This window comes from Tachyglossus aculeatus, chromosome 3 (assembly GCF_015852505.1).
Source record: "Tachyglossus aculeatus isolate mTacAcu1 chromosome 3, mTacAcu1.pri, whole genome shotgun sequence".
NCBI classification, from domain to species: domain Eukaryota; kingdom Metazoa; phylum Chordata; class Mammalia; order Monotremata; family Tachyglossidae; genus Tachyglossus; species Tachyglossus aculeatus.
Window position 1 is genome coordinate 26,028,861 of NC_052068.1, and position 12,485 is coordinate 26,041,345.

At 49.4% G+C, this 12,485-nt stretch overlaps 1 protein-coding gene across 2 annotated transcripts in view; it reads right to left on the reverse strand.

Moving 5' to 3' along the window:
* PPP3CB (protein phosphatase 3 catalytic subunit beta) overlaps nucleotides 1-11,791 on the reverse strand; it is a 54,584-nt gene extending 42,793 nt beyond the window's left edge. For both annotated transcript variants that reach the window (XM_038744419.1, XM_038744418.1), the window contains exon 1: nucleotides 11,756-11,791. The gene's annotated coding sequence lies outside the window, so the exon portion shown is untranslated. The remainder of the gene's footprint in view (nucleotides 1-11,755) is intronic.
* Nucleotides 11,792-12,485: the final 694 nt, after the last annotated feature.

The window sequence follows — 12,485 nt, forward strand, 5'->3', positions numbered from 1 at the left end:
TGCTTCGTGGGCCAACCTGATGACCTTGTATCTCCCCCAGCGCTTGGCACATAGTAAGCGCTTAACAAATATCATGATGATGATGATGATGAATATTCTTCCCTCCCCCCGGGGCAGGGCATGAGGACATCCAGGTGGGAAGGCCCAGTGGCCGCACGGGAGCTCCCTGGGGCGGGCCAACGCTTCCTTCCCGGCTGGGGCCCCGGCTGATATTTATTCAATCGTATTTATTGAGCACTTACTGTGGGCAAAGCACTGTACTAGGCGCTTGGAAAGTACAATTCAGCAATACCGAATTGTCTCAGCAGAGACAATTCCTGCCCACACAGGGCTTACAGTCTAGAAGAGGAAGGCAGACATTAAAACAGGGAAATAGGCCTCACTATAAAGAGAAGCAGCGTGGCTCAGTGGAAAGAGCCTGGGCTTTGGAGGCAGAGGTCATGGGTTCAAATCCCGACTCTGCTGTCAGCTGTGTGACTTTGGGCAAGTCACTTCACTTCTCTGGGCCTCAGGTACCTCATCTGGAAAATGGGGATGAAGACTGTGAGCCCCCCCGTGGGACAACCTGATCACCTTGTAGCCTCCCAGCGCTTAGAACAGTGCTTTGCACATAGTAAGCGCTGAATAAATGCCATTATTATTATATAGATACGTACACATCAAACAAGTAAAGAGGCCTCATTATAAATAAACTTAGAGATATGTACACATTAAAACAAGTAAACAGTCCTCAATATAAATAAATAAAATTATAGACATACACATCAAAACTAATAAGCAGGCCTCACTAGAAATAAAATTACTGATACATACGCATCAAAACAAGTAAATAGGCCTCAATATAAATGAAATTACAGATACATACACATCAAAACAAGTACACAGGCATCAATATAAACAGAATTATACGTATATACATACTGAGAGCTCACCTTCTCCAAGAGGCCTTCCCAGACTGAGCCCCCTTTTCCCTCTCCTCCTCACCCCCCCCGCCCTACCTCCTTCCCCTCCCCACAGCACTTGTATATATATTTGTACAGATTTATTACTCTATTTATTTTACTTGTACATACTTACTATTCTATTTATTTTGTTAATGATGTGCATATAACTTTAATTCTATTTGTTCTGACGATTTTGACACGTGTCTATACGTCTTCTCTTGTTGTCTGTCTCCCCCTTCTAGACTGTGAGCCCGTTGCTGGGTAGGGACCGTTTCGATACGTTGCTGACTTGTACTTCCCAGGCGCTTAGTACAGTGCTCCGCACGCAGTAAGTGCTCAATAAATACGATTGAATGAATGAATGAAAGGCCTCCTGGAGGAGGTGAGCTCTCAGTAGGGCTTGGAGGGCGCGGGCTGGGCAGCTCTGAGATGACTGAGGCGGCATCAGAGAACCAGCGTGGCTCGGTGGAAAGAGCCCAGGCTTGGGAGTCAGAGGTCATGGGTTCTAATTCCGGCTCTACCACTTGTCAGCTGTGTGACTTTGGGCAAGTCACTCCATTCATTCAATCGTATTTATTGAGCGCTTACTGTGTGCAGAGCGCTGTACTAAGCGCTTGGGAAGCACAAGTCGGCAACATAGAGAGACAACAACGGGCCCAACAACAGGCTCACAGTCTACAAGGTAGGCTCACTTCACTTCTCTGTGCCTCAGTTCCCTCATCTGAAAAATGGGGATGAAGACTGTGCGCCCCACGTGGGACAATCTGGTCACCTTGTATCTCCCCCAGCGCTTAGAACAGTGCTTGGCATATAGTGAGCGCTTAATACAAACATTATTATTATTATTATTAAAATGGGGATTCTAGACTGTGAGCCCGCTGTTGGGTAGGGACTGTCTCTATGTGTTGCCGACTTGAAATTCCCAAGCGCTTAGTACAGTGCTCTGCACACAGTAAGCGCTCAATAAATATGATTGATTAAGACTGTGAGCCCCACGTGGGACAACCTGATTACCTTGTATCTCCCCCAGCACTTACAACAGTGCTTGGCATATCGTAAGCACTTAAATACCAACATTATTATTATTATTATTAAAATGGGGACTAAGACGGTGAGCCCCACATGGGACAACCTGATCACCTTGTATCCTCCCCAGTGCTTTGCCCATAGTAAGCACTTAACAAATACCAACATTATTATTATTATTAAAATGGGGATGACGACTGTGAGCCCCACATGGGACAACCTGATCACCTTGTATCTCCCCCAGCGCTTAGATCAGTGTTTGGCATATAGTGAGTGCTTAATAAATACCAATATTATTATTATTATTATTATTAAAATGGGGATTAAGACTGTGAGCCCCACATGGGACAACGTGATCACCTTGTATTCTCCCCAGTGCTTAGAACAGTGCTTTGCCCATAGTAAGCACTTAACAAATACCAACATTATTATTATAATTATTATTAAAATGGGGATGACGACTGTGAGTCCCACGTGGGACAACCTAATCACCTTGTATCCTCCCCATTGCTTAGAACAGTGGTTTGCCCACGGTAGGCGCTTAACGAATACCAACATTATTATTATTATTAAAATGGGGATGATGACTGTGAACCCTACATGGGACAACCTGATCACCTTTTACCCTACCGAGCGCTTCGAACAGTGCTTTGCGCATAGTAAGCGCTACTCTGCACACAGTAAGCGCTCAATAAATACGACTGAATGAACAAATACCAACATTATTATTAAATTGGGGATGACGACTGTGAGCACCCTGTGGGACAACCTGCTGACCTTGTATCCCCCCCAGCGCTTAGAACAGTGCTTGGCCCATAGTAAGCGCTTAACAAATACCATCATTATTATTACTCTTATTATGAGCGGTCTGATGGGGCTCCTTTCTCGAGAAGCAGCGTAGCTCAGTGGAAAGAGCCCGGGCTTTGGAGTCAGAGGTCATGGGTTCAAATCCCGACTCTGCCAACTGTCAGCTGGGTGACTTTGGGCAAGTCACTTCACTTCTCTGGGCCTCAGTATCCTCATCTGTGAAATGGGGATTCAAACTGTGAGCCCCCCGTGGGACAACCTGATCACCCTGTAACCTCCCCAGCGCTTAGAACAGTGCTTTGCTCATAGTAAGCACTTAACAAATACCACCATTATTGTTATTAAAATGGGGGTGACAACTGTGAGCCCCCCGTGGGACAACCTGACCCAGTGCTTAGAAGTGCTTTGCCCACAGTAAGCGCTTAACAAATACCAACATTATTATTATTATCATTATTAAAATGGGGGGTGACGACTGTGAGCTGTGAGAGAAGCAACGTGGCTCAGTGAAAAGAGCCTGGGCTTGGGACTCAGAGGTCGTGAGTTCTAATCCCAACTCCACTGCTTGTCAGCTGTGTGATTTTGGGCAAGTCACTTCACTTCTCTGGGCCTCAGTAACCTCATCTGTCAAATGGGGATGAAGACTGCGAGCCACCCATGGGACAACCTGATCACCTTGTAACCTCCCTGGTGCTTAGAACAGTGCTTGGCACATAGCGCTTAATAAATATCATAATTATTATCATTCCCTCATCTGTCACTTCACTTCTCTGGGCCTCAGTGACCTCAACTGTCAAATGGGGATGAAGACTGTGAGCCCCCACCATGGGACAACCTGATTCATTCATTCAATCGTATTTATTGAGCACTTACTGTGTGCAGAGCACTGGACTAAGCGCTTGGGAAGTACAAATTGGCAACATATAGGGACGGTCCCTACCCAACAGCGGGCTCACAGTCTAGAAGAGGGAGACAGACGACAAAACAAAACATATTAACAAAATAAAATAAATAGAATAGTAAATATGTACAAGTCAAATAAGTAGAGTAATAAATCTGTACAAACATATATACAGGTGTTGTGGGGAGGGGAAGGAGGTAGGGCGGGGGGGGGAGGGGGAGAGGAAGGAGGGGGCTCAGTCTGGGAACCTGATCACCTTGTAACCTCCCCAGTGCTTAAAACAGTGCTTGGCACATAGTAAGCGCTTAACAAATGCCATCATTATTATTATTCCCTCATCTGTCAAATGGGGATGAAGACTCTGTGCCCCACGAGGGAGGGGGGCAACCTGATGACTTTTGCACCTCCCCCAGAGCTTAGAACAGTGCTCGGCACATAGTAAGCGCTTAACAAATACCAACATTATTATTATTCTTATTATGAGCAGTGTGATGGGGCTCCTTTCCGGAGAAGGCAGGGAGGCCGAACCGGGAGCGCTGGGTTTCAGCCCGGAGCCCCAGGCAGCCGTGAGGGAAGGGGGCTCCTCCTTCCTCTCCCCACAGCACCTGCATAAATGTTTGTACAGATTTATTACTCTATTTATTTGACTTGTACATATTTACTATTCTATTTTATTTTGTTAATTTGCTTTGTTTTGTGGTCTGTCTCCCCCTTCTAGACTGTGAGCCCGCTGTCGGGTCGGGACCGGCTCTAGATGTTGCCGACTTGTCCTTCCCAAGCGCTTAGTCCAGTGCTCTGCACGCAGTCAGCGCTCAATAAATATGATTGAATGAATGAATATTTACTACTTTTTATTTTATTAATGATGTGCCTAGAGCTACAATTCTACTTATTCTGACGATTTTGACCCGTCTCCATGTTTTTTGTCATCTGTCTCCCCCTTCTAGACTGTGAGCCCGCTGTCGGGTCGGGACCGGCTCTAGATGTTGACGACTTGTCCTTCCCAAGCGCTTAGTCCAGTGCTCTGCACACAGTCAGCGCTCAATACATATGATTGAATAAATATTTACTACATTTTATTTTATTAATGATGCGCCTAGAGCTACAATTCTATTTATTCTGACGATTTTGACCCATCTCCATGATTCTTGTCACCCGTCTTCCCCTTCTAGACTGTGAGCCCGCTGTCGGGTCAGGACCGGCTCTAGACGTTGCCGATTTGTCCTTCCCAAGCGCTGAGTCCAGTGCTCTGCACACAGTCAGCGCTCAATAAATACGATTGAATGAATATTTACTACTTTTTATTTTATTATTTTAAAATTACCTTTTTATTTTATCTATTTTATTTAACGATGTGCCTAGAGCTACAATTCTATTTATTCTGACGATTTTGACCCGTCTCCATGTTTTTTGTCGTCCGTCTCCCCCTTCTAGACTGTGAGTTGCTGGGTACGGACCACCTCTATCTATTGACGATTTGTTGTTCCCAAGCGCTTAGTCCAGTGCCCTACTGAGAGCTCACCTCCTCCAGGAGGCCTTCCCAGACTGAGCCCTCTCCTTCCCCTCCCCATCGCCCCCACCCTATCTCCTTCCCCTCCCCACAGCACCTGTATATGTTTATACATATTTATTACTCATTTATTGTACTTGTACATATTTACTACTCTATTTTATTTTGTTAATATGTCTTGTTTTGTTGTCTGTCTCCCCCGTCTAGCCTGTGAGCCCACTGTCGGGTAGGGACCAGCTCTAGATGTTGCCAACCTGTCCTTCCCCAGCGCTCAGTCCAGTGCTCCGCACACAGTAGGCGCTCAATAAATACGATTGAATGAATGCATGGATGGATGGATGGATGGATGATTTTATTTTCTTAATATGTCTTGTTTTGTTGTCTGTCTCCCCCTTCTAGCCTGTGAGCCCGCTGTTGGGTAGGGACTGGCTCTAGATGTTGCCAACTTGTCCTTCCCAAGCGCTCAGCCCAGTGCTCCGCACACAGTAAGCACTCAATCAAACTGAATGAACGCTCTGCACACTGTAAGCGCTCAATAAATACAACTGAATGAACGCTCTGCACACTGTAAGCGCTCAATAAATACAATTGAATGAACGCTCTGCACACTGTAAGCGCTCAATAAATACGACAATGAATGAATGGATGATTTTATTTTGTTAATATGTCTTGTTTTGTTGTCTGTCTCCCCCTTCTAGACTGTGAGCCCGCTGTTGGGTAGGGACCGTCTCTATATGTTGCCAACTTGTCCTTCCCAAGCGCTTAGTAGTGCTCTGCACACAGTAAGTGCTCAATATGACTGAATGAATGCTCTGCACACTGTAAGCACTCAATAAATACGAATGAATGAATGGATGATTTTATTTTGTTAGTATGTCTTGTGGTCTGTCTCCCCCTTCTAGACTGTGAGCCCGCTGCTGGGCAGGGACCGTCTCTCTATGTTGCCACCTTGTCCTTCCCAAGCGCTTAGTCCAGTGTTCTGCACACAGTAAGCACTCAATAAATACAACTGAATGAATGCTCTGCACAGTTAGCGCTCAGTAAATACGATTGAATGAATGAACGGATGATTTTATTTTGTTAATATGTCTTGTTTTGTTGTCTGTCTCCCCCTTCTAGCCTGTGAGCCCACTGTTGGGTAGGGACCGTCTCTCTATGTTGCCAACTTGTCCTTCCCAAGCGCTTAGTCCAGTGTTCTGCGCACAGTAAGCACTTAATAAATACGATTGAATGAACGCTCAGCACACAGTAAGCGCTCAATAAATATGATTGAATGAATGAATGATTTTATTTTGTTACTATGTCTTGTTTTGCTGTCTGTCTCCTGCTTCTAAACTGTGAGCCCGCTGTTGGGCAGGGACCATCTATGTTGCCAACTTGTCCTTCCCAAGCGCTTAGTCCAGTGCTCTGCACACAGTAAGCGCTCAATAAACACGACTGAATGAATGAATGGATGGATGGATGAATGACTTTATTTTGTTAATATGTCTTGTTTTGTTGTCTGTCTCCCCCTTCTAGACTGTGAGCCCACTGTTGGGTAGGGACCGTCTCTCTATGTTGCCAACTTGTCCTTACCAAGCACTCAGTCCAGTGCTCCGCACACAGGTAAGCGCTCAATAAATACGATTGAATGAATGGATGGATGGATGAATGATTTTATTTTGTAAATATGTCTTGTTTTGTTGTCTGTCTCCCCATTCAATCAATCAATCAATCGTATTTATTGAGCGCTTACTGTGTGCAGAGCACGGTACTAAGCGCTTGGGAAGTACAAGCTGGCAACATATAGAGACAGTCCCTACCCAACAGTGGGCTCACAGTCTAGAAGGGAGAGACAGACAACAAAACCAAACATACTAACAAAATAAAATAGAATAGATATGTACAAGTAAAATAAATAGAGTAATAAATATGTACAAACATATATACATATATACAGGTGCTGTGGGGAAGGGAAGGGAAGGAGGTGAGATGGGAGGATCGAGAGGGGGACGAGGGGGAGAGGAAGGAAGGGGCTCAGTGTGGGAAGGCCTCCTGGAGGAGGTGAGCTCTCAGTAGGGCCTTGAAGGGAGGAAGAGAGCTGGCTTGGCGGATGGGCAGAGGGAGGGCATTCCAGGCCCGGGGGAGGACGTGGGCCGGGGGTCGATGGCGGGACAGGCGAGAGCGAGGTATGGTGAGGAGATTAGTGGTGGAGGAGCGGAGGGTGCGGGCTGGGCAGTAGAAGGAGAGAAGGGAGGTGAGGTAGGAGGGGGCGAGGGGATGGACAGCCTTGAAGCCCAGGGTGAGGAGTTTCTGCCTGATGTGCAGGATGACTGGGAGCCACTGGAGATTTTTGAGGATTTTTGGGATTCTAGCCTGTGAGCCCACTGTTGGGTAGGGACCGTCTCTCTATGTTGCCAACTTGTCCTTCCCAAGCGCTTAGTCCAGTGCTCCGCACACAGTAAGTGCTCAATAAATACGACTGAATGAATGCTCTGCACACTGTAAGCGCTCAATAAATACAACTGAATGGATGATTTTATTTTAATATGTTTTGTTTTGTTGTCTGTCTCCCCCTTCTAGACTGTGAGCCCGCTGTTGGGTAGAGACCGTCTCTATATGCTGCCAACCTGTCCTTCCCAAGCGCTTAGTCCAGTGCTCCGCACACAGTCAGCGCTCAATAAATACGATTGAATGAATGAATGGATGGATGGATGAATGCTTTTATTCTGTTAATATGTCTTGTTTTGTTGTCTGTCTCCCCCTTCTAGCCTGTGAGCCCGCTGCTGGGTAGGGTCCGGCTCTAGATGTTGCCAACTTGTCCTTCCCAAGTGCTCAGTCCAGTGCTCCGCACACAATCAGCGCTCAATAAATACAACTGAATGTATCGATGAATGATTTTATTTTGTTAATATGTCTTGTTTTGTTGTCTGTCTACCCTTTCAAGACTGTGAGCCCGCTGTAGGGTAGGGACCGGCTCTAGATGTTGCCAACCTGTCCTTCCCAAGTGCTCAGTCCAGTGCTCCGCACACAGTAAGCGCTCAATCAATCCGATTGAATGAACGCTCTGCACACTGCAAGCGCTCAATCAATACGATTGAATGAACGCTCTGCACACTGTAATCGCTCAATAAATACGACTGAATGAATGAATGGATGATTTTATTTGTTAATGTCTTCTTGTGTTGTCTGTCTCCCCCTTCTAGCCTGTGAGCCCCCTGTCGGGTAGGGACCGGCTCTAGATGTTGCCAACCTGTCCTTCCCAAGCGCTCAGTCCACTGCTCCGCACACAGTAAGCGCTCAATACGATTGAATGAACGCTCTGCACACTGTAAGCGCTCAATCAATACGATTGAATGAACAAATGGGTGATTTTATTTCACTAATATGTCTTGTTTTGTGATCTGTCTCCCCCTTCTAGCCTGTGAGCCCGCTGTTGGGTAGGGACCGGCTCTCTATGTGGCCCACCTGTCCTTCCCAAGCGCTCAGTCCAGTGCTCCGTACACAGTAAGCGCTCAATCAATACGACTGAATGAACACTCTGCACACTGTAAGCGCTCAATAAATAAGATTGAATGAATGAATGGATGATTTTATTTTGTTAATATGTCTTGTTTTGTTGTCTGTCTCCCCCTTCTAGCCTGTGAGCCCGCTGTTGGGTCGGAACCGTCTCTCTATGTGGCCAACCTGCCCTTCCCAAGCACTCAGTCCAGTGCTCTGCACACTGTAAGCACTCAATAAATACAATTGAATGAACAAATGGGTGATTTTATTTCGCTAATATGTCTTGCTCTGTGGTCTGTCTCCCCCTTCTAGCCTGTGAGCCCGCTGTAGGGCAGGGACCGTTTCTGGATGTTGCCAACCTGTCCTTCCCAAGCGCTCAGCCCAGTGCTCCTCACACAGTAAGCGCTCAATAAATACGACTGAATGAACGAATGGATGAATTTATTTTGCTAATATGTCTTGTTCTGTTCCCTGTCTCCCCCTTCTAGCCTGTGGGCCCGCTGTTGGGTAGGGATCGTCTCCATATGTTGCCAACCTGTCCTTCCCAAGTGCTCAGTCCAGTGCTCCGCGCACAGTAAGCACTCAATCAATCCGATTGAATGAACGCTCTGCACACTGTAAGCGCTCAATCAATACGACTGAATGAACAAATGGATGATTTTATTTTGTTAATATGTCTTGTTCTGTGGTCTGTCTCCCCCTTCTAGCCTGTGAGCCCAATGTCGGGCAGGGACCGGCTCTCGATGTGGCCAACCTGTCCTTCCCAAGCGCTCAGTCCAGTGCTCCGCACACAGTAAGCGCTCAATCAATACGATTGAACAAATGGATGATTTTATTTTGCTAATATGTCTTGTTCTGTGGTCTGTCTCCCCCTTCTAGCCTGTGAGCCCGCTGTCGGGTAGGGACTGGCTCTAGATGTTGCCAACTTGTCCTTCCCAAGCGCTCAGTCCAGTGCTCTGCACACAGTAAGCGCTCAATCAATACGATTGAATGAACAAATGGATGATTTTATTTTGCTAATATGTCTTGTTCTGTGGTCTGTCTCCCCCTTCTAGCCTGTGAGCCCACTGTCGGGTAGGGACCGGCTCTCTATGTGTCCAACCTGTCCTTCCCAAGCGTTCAGTCCAGTGCTCCGCACACAGTAAGCACTCAATAAATACGATTGAATGAATGAATGAATGATTTTATTTTGTTAATGTGTCTTGTATTGTTGCCCGTCTCCCCCTTCTAGCCTTTGAGCCCCATGTTGGGTAGGGACCGGCTCTAGATGTTGCCAACTTGTCCTTCCCAAGCGCTTAGTCCAGTGCTCTGCACACAGTAAGCGCTCAATAAATACAACTGAAGGAACGCTCTGCACACTGTAAGCGCTCAATAAATACGATTGAATAAATTAATGGATGGATAGATGAATGATTTTATTTTTTCAATATGTCTCGTTTTGTTGCCTGTCTCCCGCTTCTAGCCTGTGAGGCCCATGTTGGGTAGGGACCGGCTCTCTATGTGGCCAACCTGTCCTTCCCAAGCGCTCAGTCCAGTGCTCCGCACACAGTAAGCGCTCAATCAATACGATTGAATGAACGCTCTGCACACTGTAAGTGATCAGTACGATTGAATGAACAAATGGGTGATTTTATTTCGCTAATATGTCTTGTTTTGTTGTCTGTCACCCCCTTCTAGCCTGTGAGCCCGCTGTCGGGTAGGGACCGGCTCTCTATGTGGCCCACCTGTCCTTCCCAAGCGCTCAGTCCAGTGCTCCGCACACAGTAAGCGCTCAATCAATACGATTGAATGAACAAATGGATGATTTTATTTTGCTAATATGTCTCGTTCTGTGGTCTGTCTCCCCCTTCTAGCCTGTGGGCCCGCTGTCGGGTAGGGATCGTCTCCATATGTTGCCAACCTGTCCTTCCCAAGTGCTCAGCCCAGTGCTCCGCGCACAGTAAGCACTCAATCAATACGATTGAAGGAACACTCTGCACACTGTAAGCGCTCAATAAATACGATTGAATGAACAAACGGGTGATTTTATTTTGCTAATATGTCTTGTTTTGTTGTCTGTCACCCCCTTCTAGCCTGTGAGCCCGCTGTCGGGTAGGGACCGGCTCTCTATGTGGCCCACCTGTCCTTCCCAAGCGCTCAGTCCAGTGCTCCGCACACAGTAAGCGCTCAATCAATACGACTGAATGAACAAATGGATGATTTTATTTTGCTAATATGTCTCGTTCTGTGGTCTGTCTCCCCCTTCTAGCCCGTGGGCCCGCTGTCGGGTAGGGATCGTCTCCATATGTTGCCAACCTGTCCTTCCCAAGTGCTCAGCCCAGTGCTCCGCGCACAGTAAGCGCTCAATCAATACGATTGAAGGAACGCTCTGCACACTGTAAGCGCTCAATAAATACGATTGAATGAACAAACGGGTGATTTTATTTTGCTAATATGTCTTGTTTTGTTGTCTGTCTCCCCCTTCTAGCCTGTGAGCCCGCTGTCGGGTAGGGGCCGTCTCTCTCTGTTGCCAACCTGTCCTTCCCAAGCGCTCAGCCCAGTGCTCCGCACACAGTAAGCGCTCAATAAATACGATTGAATGAATAAATGGATGATTTTATTTTGCTAATATGTCTTGTCTTGATGTCTATCTCCCCCTTCTAGCCTGTGAGCCCGCTGTCGGGCAGGGACCGTCTCTCTATGTGGCCCACCTGTCCTTCCCAAGCGCTCAGCCCAGTGCTCCGCACACAGTAAGCGCTCAATAAACACGAATGAATGAATGAATGAATGGATGGACAGATGAATGATTTTATTTTTTCAATATGTCTCGTTTTGTGGCCTGTCTCCCCCTTGTAGCCTGTGAGCCCCATGTCGGGTCGGGACCGTCTCTCTCTGTGGCCCACCTGTCGTTCCCAAGCGCTCAGCCCAGCGCTCCGCACACAGTGGGCGCTCAATCAATCCGATTGAATGAGCGCTCAGCACAGTGTAAGCGCTCGATCAATACGACTGAATGAATGAATGGGTGGATGAATGAATGAAGGCGGGAGCCCCCCCCCCCCCCCCTTCCCCTGAGGCCCCCGGGTGGGCCCCGCCCGGCGCTCTCACCTTTAACGACGCGGTCCGGGCCGGCCGGGGGCGGCGGCGGCGGCGGAGGAGGCGGAGGAGGGAGCGGCGGCGCGGGGGCGGCGGGGGCGGCGGCGGCGGGGCCCGGGCCCGGGTCCGGGGCGGCCATGCCGGGGGCGGGAGCAGTTACAGCGGCCGCGGGTCCGGGGGCGCGGGGGGCGCGGGGGGCGCGGGGGGCGCGGGGGGACGGGACCGCCGGACAACATGGCGGAGGCCCCCTCCGCCTTCTCCTCACCGCGCCGCGACGACCGGCGTGCACCGCGACGCCGCGGGGGGGGGGGGGCCGGGGGGGAGGCCGCGCATGCGCGAGGGAGGGCGGGCGCGCGGGCGCGAGGGAGGGCGGGCGCGAGGGAGGGCGGGCGCGCGTGCGCGAGGGAGGGCGGGCGCGAGGGAGGGCGGGCGCGCGTGCGCGTGCGTGCTTGAGGGCGGGCGGGCGTGCTTGCGGCAGTGGGCGGGCGGGGGGCGCGAGGGCAGGCGCGTGCTTGAGGGCGGGTGCGCGGGCTTGAGGGCGGGCGGGCTTGAGGGCGTGGGCGGGCGGGGGGCGCGAGGGCAGGCGCGTGCTTGAGGGCGTGCGCGCGGGCTTGAGGGCGGGCGGGCTTGAGGGCGTGCGCGCGGGCGGGCGGGGGCGCGAGGGCAGGCGCGTACGCGAGGGCGGGCGCGCGGGCTTGAGGGCGCGCGGGCTTGAGGGCGTGCGCGCGGGCGGGCGGGGGCG